Source organism: Balaenoptera borealis, assembly GCF_965194805.1.
Source record: "Balaenoptera borealis genome assembly, chromosome: 5".
Lineage (NCBI taxonomy): Eukaryota > Metazoa > Chordata > Mammalia > Artiodactyla > Balaenopteridae > Balaenoptera > Balaenoptera borealis.
This window is the reverse complement of record NC_138862.1, coordinates 124,511,807-124,536,713: the sequence shown is the minus strand read 5'-3', so window position 1 is coordinate 124,536,713 and position 24,907 is coordinate 124,511,807. Positions and strand designations below refer to the sequence as shown.

Here is a 24,907-nt window from a genome sequence, read left to right as displayed (position 1 = left end):
GGAGGGCTGCTTTTCCCTGTAAGACCGGAATGCAGTGAGAGAGGAGCCCTGTGGTTATCTTGGGGAAGGAGAATCCTCCCAGCACCTTGCCTGCTTCTGGGGACACAGAAACGTCTATGTTTCTGTCCTCGAGGTGTGTATAGGCTATGAAAGAACCGGGTGATCTTCTGACCTCTCAGAATCCAAATTTCATGGAATCCTAGGATTCAAAGTATGTTGTAGAGTGAAGATACATAGATGAGGAGAAGGTCAGTGGAAGGGCTTCAAGTTGAAAGAAAGATGAGGAAGGAAACAGAAGTGGAAGAAACATTCATCAAGGGATGGCTGGCTAGACCGAGCAGAGGGAAGGGATAAAAAAAAATGGCAGAAACAACAGTATCGGTGTGTGAGGGGCCTGGGGAAGAACTTCAAGCCATGCTGTCGTCATAAAGGTCACATCTGTAGTCACTACAGGCCCACAGGCCAATGGGCTCAGACGTCAAACATGCACAGAGAAGGCTGAGGAAACTTGACCACATAATTGAAGCAGGAACACCCCCAAATAAGACTAAGCTGCCTTCAGTCTTAGTACTGATTTGCAGCCAAAAAAACCCCCCCGAACAATGGAAAAACCTTCCTCCCCACCCAAGAGCCTTGAAAAGTAGCCCAGTGCAGGCCACGGAGGGAGCACAACACAGCAAAGCTTCCTCCAAAGAGACAGCCGTCCCTTCCCCCACCCGTCTGCTCACTCACCAGGACTACTCAGACCCTCTCTCTCTTCCTCTCCCCACCAAGCTCTCTGTCTCCATCACCCTCAATGTTTCTCTTCCTCCCTCCTTCCTCTCCCTCTTCTACCCAACCCTAATCCTCTCTTCTTTCAGGGAGCTCTGACCCCATTCCCCCAAGGGTGATTCCCCCCTTCTCCAGCCTGTTCCATTTTGCATCCCTTACCTCAGCTCAGACAAACCAAGGACCCTTCCTCCAACCCACACCCCTTAGAAGGAACAGAGAAGGAAGGAATTCTAGAAACTTCTTGTTGAATGTCTTCACTTATGTTACTAGACAGAAAGCAAGAGTTGACATTGGAACTCATGGAAGAAAACTGGGAACCAATCACCTACCAATACAAGAGCGATTTCAGTTTTCCAGCGGGTGGGGATGGTGAGGAAGGGAGAGGGGGAAGAAGGAGAGAGAGAACAGTGGCTCTGAGCTACCATCATTCCTGTGCACGTCTGTCTCATTCTTGGAGTCTGCACCTTCCATAGCGCCTTAGTGCATATAAATACCTGAATGAAGGAGTGCATTTGAGTGAATGAGTGAATGAGCAAGGTCACATGGCAAAATCAGACACTGAGTGCAGTGAGGTTGCTCCCAGGTGCCACTTAGTCACCTTTAGCTGGGATGGTTTCTTGGGAGCTGTGCTGGACTCCAGCAGTTGTCTTCAGGGACACTCTCTTTATTCCTCCTTCAAGTGTGGTCTTGCAGAACAACATGGTCATCAGCCAACTTCCGCAGTTTCTCATGACCACCTTCTGAAGTTAACACTTGGGCACTTGGTCTTAGGCTAGTTCCCAGGTTTCTCCAACCCAGACGCTCCTGATTGGACTTGTTGATTTCCTAAATCAACAATTCCTTTACTCTCCTTTACTAATAGTGCAGATTAAGTCACATCAAGGAATAAACCTCTTTAGAAGTTCTATGCACAACACACACAATGCTTGCATCTCAAAGTCAACTTTTCTTTTTCATACCATAAGCCTCATTACAAAAAAATCATTACTAACCCAGAGAACCTCTAACACTTGGCATCTCTCATGGGAGCTGCCTGCTAATCCACCTTAAACTCTGCTTTCATCATGTAATTCTCGTGCTGGAAATTTAACCACCTCATGTCTGAACTCTGCTGCCCAGAAAGCCATCCACGATCTGGTCCCACCCTCCAGATGGAACTCCCTGTGTTCCCCTGTTACTCCCAACATCACCATCTATCTCAACCAAGCAGTGAGCATTCTCACCTCTGTCCCTTTTTCAAGTCCCTGGAAACTTCTCCTTCCCTTCCACTTCTCTCTTCCAGCCAACTGAAATCAGGAAACTGGATGGGACAAGGGTTTCCTCCCAGGACGCCTCCTCCAGGGAGACTTCCCTGACTCATCCAGTCCTTGTGGCTCCCTGGGCTCCCTGTGTTTTACCTATCACCTCGGCCCCATTCTGCATTTCATGGCCCATAGTCTTATATCTCCAGCGAGCTGGTGCCTTCTTCCTGGAAGGACCGTATCTTTTACTTCTCTGTATCTGCAGAGTGCGTACTACATTGCCTTTTTGTGCAGTGAGTGTTAATTTAAAACTCTGACTCAAAGGAACTAAATCCCTTTGTGTAGGGACTTGCAGTTCATCCAGTTGTCCCCAGCTGTACCTCCTGGGCAGTGGGAGAGTTACTAGTGTCATCGAGATCTAGGTCTAGGCTGGTGTCCCCAATTCCAGACCCCATTTTCATGATTCTTCTCACTCTCTTTTTTTTTTTTTTTTTTTGACCGCGCTGCGCGGCATGCGGGATTTTAGTTCCCGACCAGGGATAGAACCCAGGCCCCCTGCATTGGGAGCGTGGAGTCTTACCCAGTGGACCACCAGGGAAGTCCCCTGCATGTTGTTCACACAAAAGAGAATTTCTAAGAGGTGAAGATTATGATCAGAGGAAGGAGTTAAGGAAGCTCTGGTCAAAATGTAGGAGCCCCTCTCATTCCAAGGGGAAATTCCATAGATTACATTATAGAGAGAAATGCGGGTGACAGGTAAGAATTGCTCCACCAGACCCAGGTGCAAAGGATGCTACATTTTTCTATTTCTCTAAAATCAAATTAAACTTGGCTTCAAATTTCTTACTCACCAAGGTTGGGGAAGAGTCCAATATCATGGTTATTGGGTCTCCCTGTCCCTGGCTCCCAGGCTCTCACAGGCCCAGGAAAGAGGGGATATCCTCATTCGTAGGCCATGGTGGGCGCCATGGTTACCACTGCTCCTTCTGCTACCCCATGTGCTGGCCTTTTCTGGCTTGGAGGACCATGCAGAGGCTTCTTGTTGCTATGTTCCTCTTGCCACTGGCCACAGGTATCCATGGAAACCCCCATCCAGGCTCTCAAAGCAGGAGTGTGTGGTGTCCAGCCCCCACTGGCTTTCAGGTAGCCTCTCACCTGAGTTCCTGCAGGGATGGTGGGACACAGACCCTCCTGCCACCCTGGAAACCTGCACCCACTACCTCTACACATGCACACGCACACACACACATACACACACACACACACACACACACACACACACACACACACAGAATTCTCCATCTCAGGGACGCCACCAATAAGCCTGGGCCAAATATCCCTCCTTTCAAAACAGCAACTGTTTCCGCCATCCTGAAAAATTCTTCTTCATATGACTGGTTTCCAACCGAAGATCTGAGTGAAGGACCTTAACCTGGGACCTAGAAATGTCTCTGTTTAAGACTCCGAAGCACAAAGGACTATTTCTTTTCCCCTGAGGAAGACAAGCCCAGAACTTAAAACTGAAGGCTGAGATGAAAATTACCTTATCACTCTTTTTTACTGATAAGGGCACAACAGTAAAAAGGATAAGGCACCGATTGACTTCTCCGTCACTCTCTGTTTCATGGGTGAACACTGAGCCTGTGGGGTGTGCGTTTGTGTGTGTGCTGGGTTGGGGGGGGTGGCTAAAAGCATTAACGCAGGAGATTTGGGCCCCTGATGAAATCTCAAAGGGCAGCTTAGCAGGAGCAGCCAGGAAAGAAACCCAAGCCACGTGTCCGCAGCATTAACTGTAGCAGGTGCCACTGTGTCCTGTGACCATTCGAAATGAGGAAACGGCAATTTGCAAAGATTTCCTGTGCAGCCGTTGGTCTAGGGCTGGTGTGAGGAACAGGGCTGCTAGTATAGTGGCCCGGGGGTCAGGAGGGCCTGAAGACCCCCTGTGCTCCACTCACAGAGCTCTGCAGCCGGGCAGGGGGCTGTGCCTGAGGGGACACCCTTTTCTAACTCATCAAATGTGTTATAGGACTGATATGGCCCTATTTAGGAAGGACAGTGGGATAAAGGAATATACCAGGCTCAGGAAAAGTCTGCGTATTTGGTGGACTGTAAAGATGATAAAACTCTATACTGAGACCCAACGTTATATTAAAGCAGGGAAACCAACAGCAGGGAAATGAAAAGCATCCATACAACTGACCCTTGATCAAGGGAAACCAGGCAGAAGGGAATCGGGACCCAGCAGCTACCCCATCCTCTCCTCCCTCTCTTCCCCAGTCCCTCCCCCACCCTTGTCCCTCCCCATAGAGTCAGTCACTTGGTTGTGCACCGTATTAAGAAGAAGCCAGGTAATATGGCTAATATCAGTTTAGGCAAACAAAGGAGAATTTTAAAATTAAATTCTCACTTAAAGAAATAGAGTAGGGCTTTTCAAGACGATTAATCCTGCCAGGGGTCCTTATTCAGTATTGTAAGCAACCTGAATATTATCTTTAAAAGTGCACTCAGGGGCTTCCCTGGTGGCGCAGCGGTTAAGAATCTGCCTGCCAATGCAGGAGACACGGGTTCGAGCCCTGGTCCAGGAAGATCCCACATGCCGTGGAGCAACTAAGCCCATGCGCCACAACTACTGAGCCTGCGCTCTAGAGCCTTCGAGCCACAGCTACTGAAGCCCATGCTCCTAGAGCCCGTGCTCTGCAACAAGAGAAGCCACCACAATGAGAAGCCCGTGCATCACAACGAAGAGTAGCCCCCACTCGCTGCAACTAGAGAAAGCCCGCACACAGCAACAAAGACCCAACGCAGAAAGAAAGAAAGAAAGAAAGAAAGAAGAAAGAAAGAAAGAAAGAAAGAAAGAAAGAAAGAAAGAAAGAAAGAAAGAAAGAAAGAAAGAAAGGGAGAGAGAGAAAAAAGTGTGCTCAGTATAAGCCTCTTAGAATGGGGAAATTGGGATAGGAAGGATTTGAGATTTCCTTCATTAACCATCAAGAATGGTTTTTTAAAAGTTGATTTGGGAATTATGAATGTAATACCTGGTCGTGGCAGAAAATAATTAGATCCTACAAAATTGCTCTTTAAAAATTATACATATTAAAGTATATATGCAACACCACTATATGTTTGATCTTTTCCCTATATGCTTGACAGTGATGGATAGTCTCAGTCTTTTCCATGGTGGTCCATCTGACAAGCAGAAGACCTTCACTGCATTGGCTCCGCTTCCCTGATGCTAGCGATGTTGAGCATCTTTCACACACTATTCGTCATTTCGATTTTTTCTATGAATCACTTGTTCATATTCTTTGCCCTTTTTAATGTGTTGTTTTTTAGTTAGTACTGATAGTCATCTTTTAATTATTATAACTCTTGAAAATATCATCTCAGAGTCTGTCATTTGTCCTTTAACTTTGCTTATGGTATCTTTTGCCATCCAGAAGGCTTAGGTTTTTATGGAGAGAAATCCATCACTGACTTTTTAAAAAATATTTATTTATTATTTATTTATTTTTGACTGCGTCGGGTCTTAGATGCGGCATGCGGGATCTTCGTGGAGGCATGCAGGATCTTTCGTTGCAGCATGCAGGATCTTTCGTTGTGGCATGTGGGCTTCTCTCTAGTTGTGGCCCGCAGGCTCCAGGGCACATGGGCTCTGAGGTTGTGGCGTGCGGGTTCCAGAGTGCGTGGGCTCTGTAGTTTGTGGCACGCGGGCTCTAGTTGAGACACGCGAGCTCAGTAGTTGTGGCACACGGGCTTATTTGCCCTGCAGCATGTGGGATCTTACTTCCCTGACCAGGGATCGAGCCCTTGTCCCCCGCATTGTAAGGCGGATTCTTTACCAGTGGACCACCAGGGAAGCCCCCATCACTGACTTTCTTCATGGCACCTGGGATTTTGTGATTTATTTAGGAAGGTCTCCTCCATCATAGGATTATAAAAAATATTCTCTTTTATTCTTTTAAAAGACCTTTATAGTCTTTAAAAATGTGTGTATAGTCAACCTAGCTTTTATTTATGTGGCATATAACACAGGGGTTCATTAACCACCAGACAATTCATTAACACAGACCATTCATTAAAAGCACCTAAGCCCATTTTTCCATGCATCCTGGAGAAAAAGGGAAACCAAGCTCTTTCATCCACCTGAGAGACAGTGGTGAACACTCTGCAAGGGAGGAAAGGACGTGTAGCACTAGTCTATGTCCGACAGAGATGGTCTGCTCTCGTGGGAAGACTATCATGGCAACCACATAACTTAAACTCTCTGAAATGGTCTTGATTTGCAATATTCTTTCTTCCTGACCCACTGTTACCACCCAACTTTTGATTTGGAAACTGTGGAGCTAATACAGTCAATGAGGTTGTGTGTCCATGAGCCTGTAAAAGGGACAGATAAACACCACATGAAGTATGTCTAATTCTGTGAATTCAGAGGAGCAAGGGACAATTCTGCCTGGGAAGATGAGGGAGAACATTTGAACTGGACCTTGAAGGCAAGTTAAATTTTGAGAGACCAAGGTGGTGAGAGAGGTCATTCTAGGCCAAGGGAACATAGGAGCAAAGGCAGAGAAGCAGAAAAGCATGGGTTGTATTTCTGGAACCACTCATGATCTGTTTGATTGTCTGCCTTATAGGGAAGTAGCGAAGGATTAAGTTAGATGGTAGTTTGAGGCTGGAGGGTGGAAAGCCTTGAATACCAAGGTAATGAGTTTGTGCTTTATTCTCTAGATAATGGATGACGACTGAAGGTTTTATTTTTTTAAATAGCTTTACTGAGATATAATTTATATACCATACACTTTACCCACTTAAAGTATACAGTTCAAAGTTTTTTAGTGTATTCACAAATATGTAAACCATCATCACAGTCAATTTTAGAACATTTTCATCACCTCAGAAAGAAATCTTATACCCTTTGTCTGTCGCCCCCTAACCCTCCATTCCCATCCCAGGCCTAAGAAACTACTAATCTATTTTCTGTCCCTATAGATTTCCCTGTTCTGGACATTTCATATGAAAGGAATCGTATGATATGTGGTCTTCTGTGACTAGCTTCTTTTGCTTGGTATAATATTACCAATGATGGTGTAAGCAACAGAATTCTCCAATCAAAGTGGCTCTAGAGAGGATGTTCTAGATGCAGGATGGTGGAAGGGGGTTGGAAGGCCAAGGAGAGCCATTACGAGGCCATAAAAGTAAGTAGCTGTTATGGGGTCATGTGAGTGCTCAATAAGGAAGCTTTGGGCTGCGAGTAAGAAGACACTGAACTATAAATGGCTTAAGTAACAGGGACATATTATCTTACTCACAGGAAATCTGGAGATGAGAGTTTCTAGATTTGATCCATGGCTTACCAGTGTTGCCAAAGATGCACATTCTTCCATCTTTCTCTCTATCATCTTAGTGCAGTGGCTTTTGTGCTCTGACTTTTCTCCTCATTGTTGCAAGATGCCTTGTTGCTCTTTAAGGTATCACCTCTTCATATAGTTGCTTATAAAATATGCATCTTTGTTTTATAAGAGAGCAAACTTTTTCCCTGTAGCCCACCCAACAGACTTTCCCTCTCAGACCACTCGTCAGGACCACATCATATATCCGTGCCTTAGCTTAGGTAGGCCAAAAATGTGCCTATGTGACATTGTCATCTTCTGTGATGGGTGGTGGTCTCTGCCAGCAAGAAGGAAGGGAGATGGAGGTGCTCTTGGGTAGGCAAACAATGATGTTTGCTACAAGGGCCAAAGAAGAGTCAAGATAGACCAGCATCTTTAGTCCAACAAAGGACAGTCTTTCCTGAAGATATGAGTGACCAGCAGGGTCAAATGACACAGTGAGGACAAGAAGGATCAAGGCCAAGAAAAAGGTGATGGAATTGGTTCGTAGTTAGTTACTGGTAACCTTTAATTTCTATCTTCCAGTAACAGGAACGAAGAAGATAGTAAATTAGAGTTTTGAGAAGAGAAGAGATAGATGGCAAAAAAAGAATGGGACCTTTTAAAGAGAAAGCAGGAGAGAAATCGGGCAACAGGATCAAATGAAAAGTGTTTTTCAAGATGGGAAGATTCCTGTGGATAACAAGATAACTTACTGAGATGCTAATTTGTGGTTTTTGTTCTCACTACCATAGGTCATGATCATGGAGATTTAAATAGTGGAGTAAAATAAATAATTAAAAATATATTTCCAAATTAGGAGTACATTTGTTTAACATTAAAAGCAAAAGGGAACTTAGGCAAGACATGAAACACAGAAGCCATAAAGGAAAGTGTTTGACTACATACCGATTTAAATGTGTTGTATATGTAAATATATACAACACACAAAGTCAAAAGACCAGTGATAGAGAAAAGTGCGTATTTGCAACACACAGCTAATATGTGCCTAAAGATACCTATATTAGGTATCAAAAAGCACCTACAAATTGATAAGAAAATGACAAACAAATCAATCGAAAAATAGGCAAAGATATGGAAAGGCGATTCACAAAAGAAACATACAAATGGTCAATAAACTTACTAAAAGTTATTCAAACTCACCCATAATACTAACCCCTATACAGTGCTCATTATAAGCCAGGCACTTTTCATAGAGCTTTACATCTATTTACTCACGTAATCCTCATAGCAACCCTGTAAGGGGGTACTTGATTATCTCCATTTGACAGATGTGAAAAGTATCTTAAGACTCTTGATTAAGGAAATACAGCCATTAAGTGTCAATTTTTGGGCTTCAGACTCTGTGCTTATAACCACTATACTTAGAGTCAGGGAAACGCAAATTAAAACAAAAGCAAGATGCCAATTTTTACCCATCAGATTGGTAAAACTTAAAAAGAGTGATAACACACAGTGATGGCAAAGACGTGAGAGAATGTTCAGTCTCATATATTGCTGGTAGGAGTATGACTTGCTTCAGCTTTTTTGAAAACCATCTGGAAATATCTATAAAATTAAAAATACACACAAAAAATTTGAGTCAACAATCTCACTTTGGACAATCTATTCCATAGGAATAAAATATGAAAATATAAGTGCAAGAATATTTATTGCAGCATTACTCTAATGGCAAAACAAACAAATGAACAAAAATATCTGGAAAAAAACCCTCTTTGTCTATCAGAATGATTGAGCAACATATGATTGGCCATACCAAGAATTAGATCACTCTTTCCCAAACTTGGATCAACCTTATACCATTAAAACATTCTTATTTGAGTTGGCTTCAGAGTTCTCCAGAGGAACAGAACTAAAAGGAGTTATAGTATCATATATATAGAGAGAGAGACAGAGAGAGAGAGAGAATTTATTATAAGGAACTGGTCACAGAATTATGGGGGCTGAGAAGTCCCATGTTCCACCATCTGCAAGGTGTAGCCCCAGGAAAGCCAGTGGTACAGTCCTGAGAACCAGGAGAGCCCATACTATAGGTCTCAGTCCAAGGGCAGGAGCATATCGATGACCCAGCTCAAGCAGAAAGGCAGAGAGAGGCCAAATTCTCCCTGCCTCTGCCTTTGTGTACTATTCAGGCCCTCAACAGATTGTCTGATACTCACCCACACTGGGGAAGGCCATCTGCTTTACTCAGTCTACCAATTCAAATGCTAATGCTAATTTCATCCAGAAACATTCTCACGGACACACCCAGAAATAATGTTTAGCCAGATATCTGGGCACCCTGTGATCCAGTCAAGCTGACACATTAAATTGACCAGTACATGGGAATTTGTTATGAAATGAAGTTTTTATAGCACCATAGTCAATAGAAAACCAGTATTACTTGCTGTAACTAGAAAGTATCTATAATAATTAATACGACAACAACAAAAGGATGTTATTCATTTCTAGTTAGATAGCATGGCCTACAGAAGATCTTAATCCTGAGCCAAGCTCTCTGCAAAAAAGTGAACTCTCAAGTGTCAGAGAGATATTAAAGACACACACCACGTGATGCAGTGTCATTTAATGCCTTGTTATAGGCCATCTAATCTCCTTGGAGCCCACAGTACCGAGCAGCCCCAACTTCTGGAAACATACAGGAGATCCTTATCTGAAGGATCTGAAGAGAGATTCACAATTTTCTAAATTAAAAAAAAAAGCAAATTGTTGACAATTCCAGCTTTTGTACAACAAGCAAAGTTAAAAGAACCCTCCGTATATGGATTGAAGTTTGTCTTGGTGAGCACGTGGAGAAGTGGATGAATGTCTTTTTTTAAAAATATGATTATTTATTTATTTATTTATTTTGGCCTCTCGGCATGAGGGATCTTAGTTCCCTGACCAGGGATCGAACCTCTGCCCCCTGCAGTGGAGGCATGGAGTCTTAACCACTGGACCACCAGGGAAGTCCCATGAATATCTTAAGTATTACCACAGGACATTGCCATTTTTGTAAGTCAAAAATGATCCAAAGTTGGCATTTTAATATAGTCCCACCTAATAAACCACTAAGGATGTTAACATTGATTATGTGAAGGAGTGATGGAAAATCTTTTATTACGTTGCTTTTAATTATAAGCATGTATTGCTTTTGAATTTTTCTCAATTCTAATAAAAACACTTTAAAAGGAATGAATGAGAGCACTTAGCCTGAGCTGTCAAAAGCTGTGAATAAGCTGCAAGTCTTTGTTTATGTGTCAATTATATCTCAATAAAGCTGGGGTGGGGGGAGAGGGGAGGAAAAAATGCAAGTTCTTGGGAGGGTCACACCATTTCTCTAATCCACCTCAGCACTATTGACATTTGGGGCTGGATAATTCTTTGCTGGGGGTATGGGGGAGCTGTCCTGTGTATTGTAGGGTGTTTAGCAGTATCCCTGGCTTCTACGTATCCCTGACAGTAACATCCCCCCAGCCCCAACCAAAAAACAGCCAAAAATGTCTGCAGACGTTGCCAAATGTCCCCTGGGGGCAGAATGACCCTGGATGAGAACCACTGCTCTAGTCCTCAATTTCTCATCAGTGACGGGAGACCTTGAACCAAGTGCTTTCCACGATCCCTTGAAGCACCAGCATTCCCTGATGGCGTCGACATGGATGGAATCTAGAAATGTGCTTTCCAGAAGCTGTTTTCCTCCATAGCCACTAGGGGGAGCACTCTGCAATACAAAGGCCAAAACAGAGCCCTGGGGGAACTTGTTTGCCCCTCCTCCTTGGACTTTGCTGTCGGTTCCCAACGCCCCAGCCTTTAATAAATAGCCTTTGATGTTGAGTGATGATAACCCTTAACCACGAGGCATGAAGAGCTATTTGTCTTGTGATTTGTGCCATAAAAGTCGTTGTTTTAGATATGGTGGAAGAGTGCAAAATGTTCTTTACTTTTTCAACATTCTTTGTAAGGCAGTTAGATGAATCATACCACAAAAAAGAAGCTGTGCATCTCCATGAGGAGAGTCTGTGCAACAACGAGGCTAAAAGGTGAAAGATCTAGTTCTCTTCCTGGTCCTGCCACTTCCAGGCTGTGTGATGTTGGCCAAGTCTCTTAACCTTTCTGGTTATATATAAGAGAGCTGAGGAGATAGGCTGAGAAGTTACTTACTTAAGGTTAAATACTGAGTTAAATGGTCAAGCATGGATTTGGATCTGACCTGTCAACTTCATGGGATAGTTGTGAGAATCAAATGAGACGGAGTAGGTGAAAGAGTTTTGAAAAATAGAAACCACCATGCAAGTTCAGGGTGTGCATTTGCAGATACTGTGGGAGTGAGAAGAGGTGATAGCTAAGAGATAGCCTGGCAGGGGTGGAGGATGGGGGCAGGGAACTGGGTGAGGGTAGGTCCAAACAGGTTACAGAAGATATTCCTCCATCAAAGTGTTATAAATTACAGGAAAAGGCCTCAATGTCCCCAAATCTTTTACTACTGACAGGACATAAGGTTTCAATCCCCATCAAAATGAACAGGCCACTTGGAGGGGTATTACTTTACGCTCTTATGAGATATTTATACACCTTAATGAAAGTGAAAAATCTATTCCAGGGGACTTCCCTGGTGGCGCAGTGGTTAAGAATCCACCTGCCAATGCAGGGGACACGGGTTCGAGCCCTGGTCCGGGAAGATCCCACATGCCGCGGAGCAACTAAGTCCGCGTGCCACAGCTACTGAGCCCACGTGCCGCAACTACTGAAGCCCGTGCGCCTAGAGCTCCGTGCTCCACAGCGAGAGAAGCCTCCTCGGTGAGAAGCCCCCGCACCGCAATAAAGAGTGGCCCCTGCTCTCCGCAACTAGGGAAAGCCCGCACGCAGCAACAAAAACCCAATGCAGCCAAAAATTAATTAATTAATTAATTAAAAAAAAAATCTACTCCAACACTGATTTTTAAACTTTTTAAAAACCCTGAACCACAGTAAGAAATAGGTTTCACAGAGAGACCCAGCTCACACACGTTATAAAACTGAAACAGAAGTCTTACGTGTAATGCACTTGGAAATTTTCTATTCTGTTTTCTTTTATTCTGTCACTGGAAACCAATGCTCATTTTGACACAATAGACAGTGGGTCTTGACTTTCAGTTTTAAAAGCATTGTACCAGAAGTTTTCATGGGAGAAGAGGAGGAAACATAGGGTCCTGGTGTTGGGTAAGGGAAGAAACAGAGATATGGCCCCCAAACATGACTCAGGGAGCCTCAAAGATGAACTTTTTACATTTTTCTAGGGGCTAATTCTTTGAGGAGGAAGAAAAAAGAGCAAAAATCCCAAATTCACCTAAATGAGTGAGGATGGGCCACTGAGCAGTAGCCGCCAGGCTCGATTCTCAGAGGTCCTGTTCGAAACCCCACACCATTAACGTAAAGTCTGGATGGGCGTGGTGTAATCACCACCACAACAAAAAATAAAAACCCTACCTTTATTGAGCCCTTCTTATACATCAGACATTGCACTAAGCACTTTATATGAGTGATGGGACAAAAATTAAGCTTGAGTGCTCCCTGATTTTCCTTTCTTCCTGCTCACTAAGAAGAGTTCTGGCTTTGCCTGTCCAGTTTCTTTTCCTGCCCCATCAGAAGAAGAACTGGACAGAAGTAGAGGGACTGGAAGAACACTGGTTAGGGCTGGAGAAAAAGCTTTGTAGGGAGCTTGGGAGAAAGAAGGGGAGGCTAAAGCTGTGGGGTATAAAGGGCTTGCATATGAGGGGAAAAGGCTGTGAAGAAGAATTGCAGGGGGCTCTGTATGACGTTTGAGAAATGCAAGTATTGAATATAAGTTAATTTGAAGTTACTTTTTGACGACTGGGCTGGATTTCTCAGACTATAACATCATCCTGACACTGGCCCAGGTGGGTCATGGTCTTAATAGGGTTACATAAGCACTATCTTATTTAATCCGCATTACAAACCCATGAGGTGGTGTTGTTTTTGGTTTTGGGGTTTTTTTTTTCAGACTAGAAAAGGAGGCTGGTATAGGCTAAGTAACATTAAACTCATACAGCTAATAAATTTGGAAAAATACTCCCCAAGTTGATCTATAGGTAGAACACGATCTCCGTCAAAATCCCAGCTGGATTTTTTGCAGAAATTGAAAAGATAATCCTGAAAATCATATGGAAATGCAAGGGATCCAGAATAGCCAAAACAACTGTGAAAAAGAATAAAGTTGGTAGACTCATACTTCTGAATTTCCAAACTTTTTATGAAGCTACAGTAATCAAAACAGTGTGGTGCTGGTGTAAGAACAGACATCTAGATCAATGGAATAGAATTAAGAGTCCAGAAATAAACTAATATTTGTGGTCAGTAGAGATTTGACAAAGGGGTCAAGACAATTCGTTGGGGGAAAGAATAGACTATATTTAAATAACTTTTAAAATTCTAGATCAGTTTTAGATGTACAGAATTCTTGTGAGAATAGTCTTTTCAACAAATGGTTCTGGAACAACTGGATATCCATGTGCAAAGAATGAATTTGGATCCTTACCTTACATAAAAATTAACTTCAAGTGAATCATAGACCTAAACGTAAGAACTAAAGCTATAAAACTCTTAGAAAACTCAGGTGTAAATCTTTATGACCTTGGGTTAGACAACAGTTTCTCAGATGTGACACCAAAAGCACAAATGATAAAAGAGAAGATAGATAAGTTGGACTTCATCAAAGTTAAAATTTTTTTCTCCTTCAAAGACTACCATAAAGAAAATGAAACACCTACAGACAGGGAGATGTATTTGTAAAACATATAATTGACAAAAGCTTTGTATCCAGAATATATAAAGAACCCCTACAAGTAAAAAATAAAAAGACAAATAATTTAATTAAAAAATGAATAAAGGATTTGAATTGTCTAATTCACCAAAGAAGGTATACAAATGGCCAATAAGTTGATGAAAAGATACTGAACATCATTAGTCATTAGGGTAATGCAAATCGAAACCAAAATGGATACTACATCACACCTAGTAGGATGGCTAGAATCTAAAACACAGACAATAAGATTGTTGGTGAGGATGTGGAGAAATCAGAGTTCTCACACATCACTGATGGGAATGTGAAATGGTACAGCTCTTTGGAAAACAGTTTGACAGTTCTTCAAAATGTTAAACATAGAGTTACCTTATGACCCAGCAATTCCACTCCTTGGTATCCACCCAATAGACACGAAAACATATGTCCACACAAAAACTTGTACTCAAGTGTTCATGGCAACACTATTTGTAACAGCCAAAAATGAAAACAATGTGTTCATCAGCTGATGTATGGATAAACAAAATGTGGTTATAGCTACACAATGGAATATTATTTAGGCATAAAAAGGAATGAAGTACTGATATACTCTACAACATGGGCAAACCTTAAGAACATTATGCTGAATGAAAGAAGCCAGACACAAAAGGCCACATATTGCATGGTTCCATTTATACGAAGTGTCCAGAAGAGGCAAATCTACAGAGACAGAGAGAAGATTAATGTTTGCCCAGGACTGCGGGGAGGTGGAGGCAGATGAGGAATGACTGCTAGTGGGCACAAGGTTTCTTTTTGGGGTGATAAAAATGTTCTAACATGAGGTTTGGATGATACACTTCTATAAATAGACTAAAATCCATTGACTTGTACACTGTAAGTGGGTTAACTTTAGGGCATATAAATTATACCATAATAATAAATTGTTTTTTTAAAAGTGATTGAGATGAGAAAAATTGGAGGCAGCAAGTACAGACAAGTCTTCTAAGTCTTTGTTGTTGTTTTTTAGATTTCCAGTATATAACTGCATTTGTTGTACCAAAGAGGAGGGTTCTCCAGATGGCGTAGAGGTTAGGGGTGTCGCTGTACTTACATCTCTGTGTCCTCAAATAGATGTTTTGCCCAGTTCTCTGATTTTATCCTCACTGTTAGAATCAACCCCAGAGCATACAATGCAAGGAGCTGTGTCTCACTTAAGCTTATTCGTCATTTCTCCTTCTTTGCTTTATCTTTCTCTTCACATTATCCTGGTCCCACAAGGTAGATTGAAAAAAAATCAGCCTCTGTTCATCTAATTAGAGAAATAAATACCCATGTATATGAAGCAAGCAAGGCCATGGAGCCTTTGGGGAAACAGCAGGGAGGTGCCCAGGGGCATTTTCTGCACAGAGAAGAAAAGAATCAACAAGCCTTTGCCAGAAATGCCTGGAACTTAAAGCGCTCTCCTCAGCCCAAGGTCAGGCTCTGTGCAGACGTTGACAGTGACCCGGGTTGCTGCTGCCTTGATCCAAAGCATGTGGCTTTCTCTCTTCTGAAGCTCACCTCTGCTAATTCCTCCTGCCTGGGGAGTCAGACCCCACAGCACAAGTGTAACTCCTCAGAGTGGCAACTGGCAGCAGTTCCAGGAACAAAGCAACGACGTCCCCAACGATCAGAGGGATTGATTTCCTGAGCCCAGGAGAGGGATCCCGTGACCAGACACCCGGCCCCATGGTGGAAAGGAGAGCCGCGGAGTGGCATCACTGAGGAGGCCAGAACCTCTCTGCCCACTGCCACAAGGGGTTGGAAAGTCCTGGCTTTTGTCTTCCTCTTGGAATCATGGAAAAGTACAACCACAGAATCATGAACCATAGGGGGAGAAGGTACCTCGAAGGTCATTCTTATCCAGGGCCCGGATACCCCCATAAACGGATGTTCTCCCCTTGCCAACCCTCCTCACCTTGGCTTGAGCACAGCCCCTGACGGGACTCTCACTCCGTCCCAGAAAGGCAGCCGATTCCTGGTAGGGCAGCGCTCAGGGCAGCGACTGCCGTTGTCAGGTCCAGCTCCGTTTCCTGTCACTTCCAGCCCCTCCTGGTGCTTTGAAACCACATGGCAGTTCCAGCTCTTTCTCCAAGTCTCGGGGTCTTTGAGAACGCGCTCGTGTCATTCTTCCCCGTTGTCTTCACGTCTGCCGCAGGCTTGTGCCTTTAGCTGCACTCACCCTCCCACCCACACCCCTGAGGCCAGGGGGCAATGAAGATAAGTCTGGGCCTCTGAGCTGCTCTGTCCACTGTGCCCTCAGACCCTGCATCCACCACGCACCACCAGACCTCCCTAGCTTTGTCTTCTGGTTCTAGCTCCTCACCGCGCCTTGAACCCGACCAGACTTGCCCTCCCCCTGCCCCACCCCCCGGCCACTCTGAGTATCCAAGCTTCAGACATCGTGTTGACCCATCGAAAGAGCTTGAGGCCTACTACCCTAAACAGATCATCCCTAATTGCTCCACTATTTCCTCATAGGATGTGGTTTCAAGCCCCATCATCACCCTCATTTCCCCTCACCTGGACAGGCTACTCTTGGTCAATATTCATTCGTTCGCTCAGCCACTCAGCAACATGGTTGAGAACACAGGGTTTGAGATCAGATGATGGAGACTCTGCCCCTAACTAGCTATGAGACTTTAGAGAAGTGTCTTCATGTCTCTGAGCACCTCATCTGTAGAACTAGGAATAATAATAGTACCTACCTCATAGCTTTGTCATGATAAAAATAAACGAAATAATCTCTAAAGCACTTAGCACAGAGGCTCCAACATTCACTGCAAGTATTCGATACATGTTCTTTACTATTTTATTTTAAAATGATCATTCACTTATACATCATGTGTTTACTGCGCCCCGTGGCAGGCACTGGGATATAAATACCCCTCTTAAAGAGAGGGGCCCCCTTCAATCCAGGATGTGCAAGCTTACACTGGTACCCAGAGAGCAGAGAGCGGAGGCCCAGGGTCATGGTACGAAGGCAGAGAATAGACACTGAGCACTGCTTGCTGCCCAGGGTGGGTGACAAGGGCACTTGCCACCTTTCCAGATCTCTTTGAGTACCACAGCAACTCCCTGGGTAAGGTGGCACCACAGGGAAGCGGGGGGATGCCGGAGGGTGAGGTGAGAAATCCCCAGAGAAATACCCTCCCCTGCTTCTTCTTCGGCAGAAAGAGGCCATGCCTCTGCCATGCAGGAGGGCGATGTCCCCTGGGGAGGCCTTGCTGAATCTGCCTGGGACGGTTCCGGAAGTAGGAAGGGCGGCCGGGGGTGGGGAGGCGGCAGGAATGTTCTGGCCTGCTGCTCGTCCAGGCGAGTGTCCCGAGAGGAGGGCCTCTGGACATCAAAGATTCCTTTTGTCCCCTACCGAGTGGCAGGGCAGACCGGCCACTGGCGATGACTCAGGCCTGGCCCTGACGTCACCCACGCCCGGCCACTGGCCTCCCTCTGCAGCCAGGAAACTGGCTGGGGAGTGGCACTCGCAGACTGCAGCAAATCTCAAAATAAGGAGGCGACTGCCTCTCTCCTCCTCCTCCTCTCCATCGCCCCACAGCACACCTTTCTTTCCTTTTCTGCTGCTGCTTTTTTTCTTTGAAGCCTCACGGAAGGTTTTACTTATAGATCAACTTTCAAAATGTAGGAAGTCAGAATGGGTGACATCATCAGAAAGATATGTGGAGCTGATCTCGACAAGAAGTGAAGAACCCAGAGCAAGAAGGCGGTTATAACTCCTGAGTCCAGGGAGTTGGCAGCGTCTGGGTTTCAGAGGAGCCAGCGCCTCCGCGTAAGTGAAGGCCACCCCCAGACCCCCTCACTCAGCGCCCTTCACTGTGGGGCGCCATCTTGTTCCCTGACACCTGTGCCTGGCAGGCCCCAGCCCGGAGGGAGGGAATGGGGGCTGCATCTGGGAGACCCTCCGAATACGGCACCAAAGGGATCTCTCTGATCTTTTTCTTCTCCACAGGACCAGACAAGAATGCGTTTCCTCTCGAAAAAAAAAAAAAAAAAAAATATATATATATATATATACACACACATATATATATATCTGTGTGTGTGTGTGTGTATCTGTGTATACACACACACACACACACACACACACACACACACAAAAAGGCTGAATTCTGGGGAAAATGGCCCATGTCGTGCCTTCCACCCCGTCACTCCTCTTGTTTTGTTTCCTCTTCCTCCTTCTGCCCTAGTGCTCTGTTTTGGACAGCCAGAATGTTTGTTCAGTTCTGAACTATTTGCTTCCTGGATCTTATACCAAGTAATCAGACACAAAAATAAACCCTGTTCTAGGCAAATACGTGCCCTGGGCCGTCAAATGGTATTTTCGCACCTAACCTGTTAAAAGATGGCAGCTCTGGTAAGAAAACGACCACAACCAGCTGCCTTTACCCAGCGTGTTTCTGGTTGCCTGTGGCTGTTCTGGTGTGTACACCTCCACTGTCTCACTGCCCTGTTTACAGAGAGCTTATTTTCATTCCTACGTGTGCCATCGCATCTGGGATGATATTAAACACAAAGACAGATTATAATGTATCTTTGGTGTCTGTTTTAATTTCACCTAAAGAAATCTTAAGTTTTTGCATAGCTTGTAATTTTACAAGCTCTGGAAGTTTCTACCCAAGAGAGTTAAATTCCCGAGAGAAAAGTTTTAACGTGTACATAAGAACTGCAGAGCACACAGACATAGAAATCATACCCAGTTCTCCTGGCTTCCAAAGACATCTCCTGAGTCACTATCTAGTCTTTGTACAGCTTACTTAGCAGAGAAGAATTGTTCTTTATAAATTCAGTTTTATAATGATGGGGTGGGAGGATATTTTAAAATGTATCTTATGTTATGAATGCAATAGGGAAGCTCGTTGCTTACTGAAAAAGAGTGGCAGATTTCTTTATAAACTGAAAACACCCTTTGGAAATTAACCATGGCACACCAATATATCTGTTTTGTAGGTCTTACATTTTACTTTTTGTTTTATTTTCATATATCAGGTTGTCTTGAAGTGAGGCTCTGCTAAACCACTCTTCTTCTGGCTGTAAGAGCTGAATGCTGTGACCATTAATTTGGTGAGTGTCATTTGTCCCTAATGGCTGCTTAAATTTAGTTTACTAAATCTATTCTTTTGCTTTGCAGTAAGGTTTAAGGAAAGGGGAGAAGGCACCGGGACTTCTGCACACAATGATAACAGCTGTATCAAAGAGGGTAATAGGAATAGTTAAGATAGGCTAATTGCTGTAATAGACCGAAAAATGTATAATGACTCAAACATAATAGAAGTTTATTTCTTGGTCTTGTAACAGTAGAGGTTAGTGGGGCAACTCTCTTTCATGCATTCATTCAGAGACATGGGTTGAGAGAGGCTCCACCTTCTGCAGTATGTGGTTTCCAAGGTCACCTGGGATTGTTTCCACTTCCCAGTGGAGGAGGAAAAAAAAAGTGTGAAAAGGTGCACATGGAGACTTTCATGGCCCCTGCCTAGAAGTGGTGCGCAACACTTCTACTAATATGCTATTGGCTAAAATGCCGGTCACATGACCACATCTGACTGCAAAGAGGTCTGGGAAATGTAGTCCCTGGGGTGGGGAGAAGCCACTTGCCAGTGACAGCTCAGGAGAGCTTCTGGAGAAAAGAGGTAGTCTTGTCTGGTACAGCATAATAAGGAACTTAGAGATGCTCAAGGATAGGACAGCAGAATGAAGCAGTGGGAGAAATAAACAGTGATCAGATATTTAGAATTCTCTAACAGACACTCTTAGGTAAAGAGTGGGCAAGGAGCAGTGGGTGAGATTTTTCAAGATGCCTCTGTCCATTCTGACCCTAAGCATTTACATGAGCGCCATCAGGCCACCACTGGCCAGTGAACCACGAAGGACATTCTTCCCCCTTCCCCACCCCCCAAAAGGTCCTCTTGGTCTAGGACCATTCTGGCTCAGTTTCCTGGTCCTGGGTGTAGTCATGGTTGTTGGAATTGTCCAACAGAATTCTGTTCCACCAGTGGTCACTAGGAAAGCTCATAGTTTCTTTAACTCATGGTTCTGTCTGCTCTTGTGGGTGTTGGGAAGCTACCCTCCTCCAGATCTTGGCATACTTTTTAATAGTGGGAGGTAGTGGAGGGAATTCCTGACAAGATGGAATCTTCAAATCAAGTTATTAGAGAAACATGTAAAAGCAGACTAAAATGGCTCTGGCTGGGGAGATTAATGCTCCCCAAAGGATTTGATATACAATTCTAGCTTTTTCTTTTCAGCAAAAGTTGCAAAACATTTACTGAAATAATGAGTGGTAAGGTTATAAGCCCTGTCTGAAGAACCCTGAATTAATTTGATATTTTATGTAACCTTTTCACCATTGTTGGTCTTAGTGCAGTATCCCCCTCGCTGGTAAATATCAGAAACCATATGGTGGTACCTCTATGATGGTCCCAAGGCATCATAAAGACCTCCAATAAAAATGGACTATATGTGCTCACTTCAACAGCACACACACTATAAAAATGGACTCCAGTCCTTGCCTGAGCTGCCTGGTACCTACTTCTCTAGTTTTGTTGTCAATATCTGACTAGACAGTCCGTTTTCTGATTATATTTTACCCCTGGACTTGACACTTCTGGCACTCACACCCACACCCTGAAGAATATACATTGTCCATTGTGTGGGAAGGCCAGCTACTGGCTGATTTAACACAGCTCTCAGGCTCTCTTGGAGCCTAACGTCTGGCCTCATCTCCTCTTACTGCTGCCTCGCCTCTGCCCAGCCCCCTCACATCTGGAGTGGGCTAAGGAGGAGTGGAATAGAAGAACAAGTTACTTATTGCAAAAGTGCTTCAACCTTTGAAAGTCCATTTTCTTGGTTTGGTGGGTCCCAGAAGTGTCTACTGGGCGGAGAGAGCTGGCTGGGCTAGTGGAGTAAACTAAAGATAAGACCAGCTTGAACGGGAGAGTACAGTGCCTGTAACAAGGGAGCAGCCAGGAGGAGTAAGTTGAGAACAAGTACCAGGTTTCAAAAGCTGGAGCCAAGTGGGGACGATCTGTTGCTGCATGTACAAGCCTAAAGGAGTCTGCCAGGAAGGGCAGGGCCAAAGGCCATGGTCAAGGAGGAAAAGGAGTCAGGGTCCATTCACTGGGGAGACTCTTAGTCATAGCTTGTTAATTTCAACTGCCATGTGATAATGACTCCTCAAAGCACTAAGTATGCAGGAATTGGCAAATGAGTGTGTGTAGAAGGGGTTAGCTGGGGTCAACCTGCTGATTTTTAATGTCTAGCTGCCTAGCATGGCAGAGAGAGGAGTGCGGCCGCCAAATCAAAATTTCATTGCCACCAGCACGAACCCTCCACAGGGAACTGGTACAGCACACTGGGTGACACCACGGACCCACCAGCAAGGCAGCGGTAACAAATACACACTTTGTAAATATTTTGATCTTTGACATTTTCAAAAAAGCGTCCAAGTAGACATTACGGGGAAAGTTAGACTTTCTTGAGCTTCCTTAACTTATAATTTTATATTTTATTTTACTTCTAAATTTTTTTTGTTGAAGTATTATTAATTTACAGTGTTGGGTTTGTTTCTGGTGTATAGAAAAGTGATTCAGTTTTATATATATAAATTTTTTTTTCCCGTTCTTAATTCCATATGAGGGATAGAATTCAAATCTGGGGACTCATAGTCTTTTCAGAGCTTAGGTCATCCCTGTTGATTTGTGATACGCAGATGTGGTCTGGGCACAACTGGCTGACGTAGGCAGTGCCTGGACCAGTTTGTTATTTTTAACCCCAGAGGTTTTATACTTTTCATGGCACAGAAGTACAAGCTCCCCTCTTGCTCTGGGTCAGCATTATGAATGTCGTGTTACTCCCTTTGGAGGATTTTGCAATCAGGCCACGTCACAGACACCAAAGCTAAGAATTCACGGTAATGGGGCTTCGTAATTTCTCATGCTGAAATCCCCTGACTTCTTGTCAAGAACGCAGTTGGAAAACACCACACTGAAGACTTCAGGGTTTTGTTTTTAACTCAAGCCTCTGGTTTTCATCAGAACTTTATAGCTTCCTCCTGCTTCCGAAATGGTATTTTTAAAAAATGTAAAACTGAGATTCTGTCAGAATAAGTAAGGTAATATATGTGAAATGGTTTGGGCAACTTAGGAAAATGTGTGGCAACTCGAGTTGTTGATGAAAACAAGTACCATAGTTATGGTCAGCATTGGCGTTTGGCTTTTGATATTGCTATTAATACTGTAAGTATCATATTTATTTATTTATTGGTCTCTCTAAATTGACTTTCATCTGGAATCCTTAGCACCACTTCCTTTATATATATACATACATATATATATATATATAAATTATTTATTTATGTTTGGCTGCGTTGGGTCTTCGTTGCTGAGCGGGGGCTACTCTTCGTTGCGGTGCGCGGGCTTCTCATTGCGGTGGCTTCTCTTGTTACGGAGCACGGGCTCTAGGCACGCGGGATTCAGTAGTTGTGGCACGCGGACTCAGCAACTGTGGCTCACAGGCTCTAGAGCTCAGGCTCAGTAACTGTGGCGCACGGGCTTAGTTGCTCCGTGGCATGTGGGATCTTCCCGGACCAGGGACCAAACCCATGTCCCTGCACTGGCAGGCAGATTCGGATTCTTAACCACTGCGCCACCTGGGAAGCCCCCGCACCACTTCCTGACTAGCCAAAGCATGTGGTGTAAAAATTTCAAGGACATTTGAAAAGCTTTGACTCTAGGCCAGGGGCCTAACCACGAAGCTTCTAATCTTATTCAGAGACATTTGACCTGGGACTCACTAAGATCCATGAGGGAGGGTATTTGGGCCATCTCTCTGCCAAAAAAAGATGCTTCCTGGCATTCGATGGGGCTCCCAGTGCACTGGCCAGAGGAGATTTTGAAAGCACTCCACAGAAGCACTGGCCCTGGGTGGCGTCTCCCAAGCCGGAACAGAGCCCATCATCTGTCCAGAAGCCCGTAAGCAGAGTGCAGTCTCTCTGCTTGGTGTTCTGGGTAGGGGCCGGGGGGATTACACACAGAGGCAACAAGCATGAGATCAACCCAAGAGCAGTAAAGATGTTGTGGAAACTGTGAATTCCCTTCCACATTCCAGTTCCTATAGTCTGTTATCTTCAAATGCAGCAGGAAAGTAGTATCTAGTGAAAAGGACTTTCTCATTGACCCAAATTCCTTGGCATCGACTATATCAAGGTACTTTGCAAAAGAGGATGTAGCTTAAAATTCACCCCAGCACCGGACTCAGTCTATCTGTCTTCCAAGTCCTCTTGCAGCAGCGAGGCCATGGCTGGGCCGGGCTCCTAAGAGGCCACTCTTCCCTCTCTTTTCACTCTACGTGAGGCAAATTCCTTTTCTTTACTTTTAAAAAATTTGTAAAAAGAGCCATAACTAGTCACTATACAAAATCTAAATCTGGAAAATACAGAAAAATATCAAGAAGAAACCAACAATCTCTAGTAATCCAACAACCAAGCAACAATTCAATATTAACATGTCAATGTATTTCTTTTCCATTTTTCATATATATTCTTTTCTTCTTTTAAACATTACTGAAATGGTATTTTATATGCTTTTTTTCACCCCACTTAACGTTATGTTGTAAACATTTTTTCAAGTCACTAAATGATTTTGAAAATTTGATTTTTAATGGCTGTGTTTCCATTGCATGGATATATCTTAATATATCCATTCTTTTTTTATGTACATTTTTATTGCCTCTAGTGTTCCGCTATTATAAACACAAAAATATTCTTGTAGATAAATCTTGGTGGACACCTTAGGCAAAATTCCTAGAATTGAATCAGTAGGTCAAACGACCTATTTTTAAAGTTCCTAATGCATATTGATAAATTAGCCTCTAAAAAATTACCAATGTCTATTTCAAAACCTAAGTCCCCTTCAGTTTCTCATGTTAAAATGCATGCTCCTAGGCCCCAGTGGCATCAAAAGCTCTGAGGAGGGGGCCTAGGAATATGCATTTTAATATACCCTCCCAATCCTTATGCACATTAAGGCCTGAGAACTATTGTTAATGCTGCATTCAATTCAATAAACATTCATTTTCAGCAACACTTATTAGACAGAAAATAGTTAACCCTAAGCTAATATATCTAAACCAGAATTTAACTTAAAGGCTCTTTTTGGCTTCTGAATTTTAATTTTAATTTCTCCTTAATCGTGGTTTGGTATAGTTGAAAGATTATCAGCTAGGGAGTTAGGAAACCTTATCGTAAATATGAGGTAACTGAGCCCCAGAATGGTTAATTTACTCACTTATGGTTGTTACCCAAAGATTTAGTGGCAAAGGTAGAACTAGAACTTGAATAAACAAAGGGCCCGGATCCACCCAACCTCTGGGTAGTGTTACCAAGTCCAAGCTCAGTAGTAGTAGCCACACGACAGGCCAGTAAATCGAGAGAGGAGGTGTTGGGGCAAAGGGATGGTGACTTTATTCAGAAAGCCAGCAGACTGAGAAGATGGTAGACTAGGGTCCCAAACAACCAGCCTACCAGAGTTAGAATTCAGGCATCTTTTATACTAAAAGGGGAGGAGGTGTGGCTAGTCGTTGCAAACTTCTTGGTGTCAGAATCCTTTGGTCCTGCAGCTGTCCAAGTAGGTCTGGTCACAATGTTCCTATAAACCTCCAACAAGACAAATGTTATTCTCTGTTCTGCAACTTTTTATCTC

The 24,907-nt window shown here is 43.8% G+C and overlaps 1 protein-coding gene across 5 annotated transcripts in view; it reads left to right on the top strand.

Moving 5' to 3' along the window:
• Window positions 1-24,907, top strand: part of ZBTB38 (zinc finger and BTB domain containing 38) — a 117,184-nt gene that overhangs the window by 23,640 nt on the left and 68,637 nt on the right. For 3 of the 5 annotated variants that reach the window (XM_082392364.1, XM_082392362.1, XM_082392363.1), the window contains exons 1-2: window positions 17,598-17,982; window positions 19,200-19,274. The gene's annotated coding sequence lies outside the window, so the exon portion shown is untranslated. Of the gene's footprint in view, window positions 1-17,595; window positions 17,983-19,199; window positions 19,275-24,907 lie in introns of those variants that run through there. The other 2 variants (XM_082392368.1, XM_082392360.1) reach the window with 2 other exon arrangements.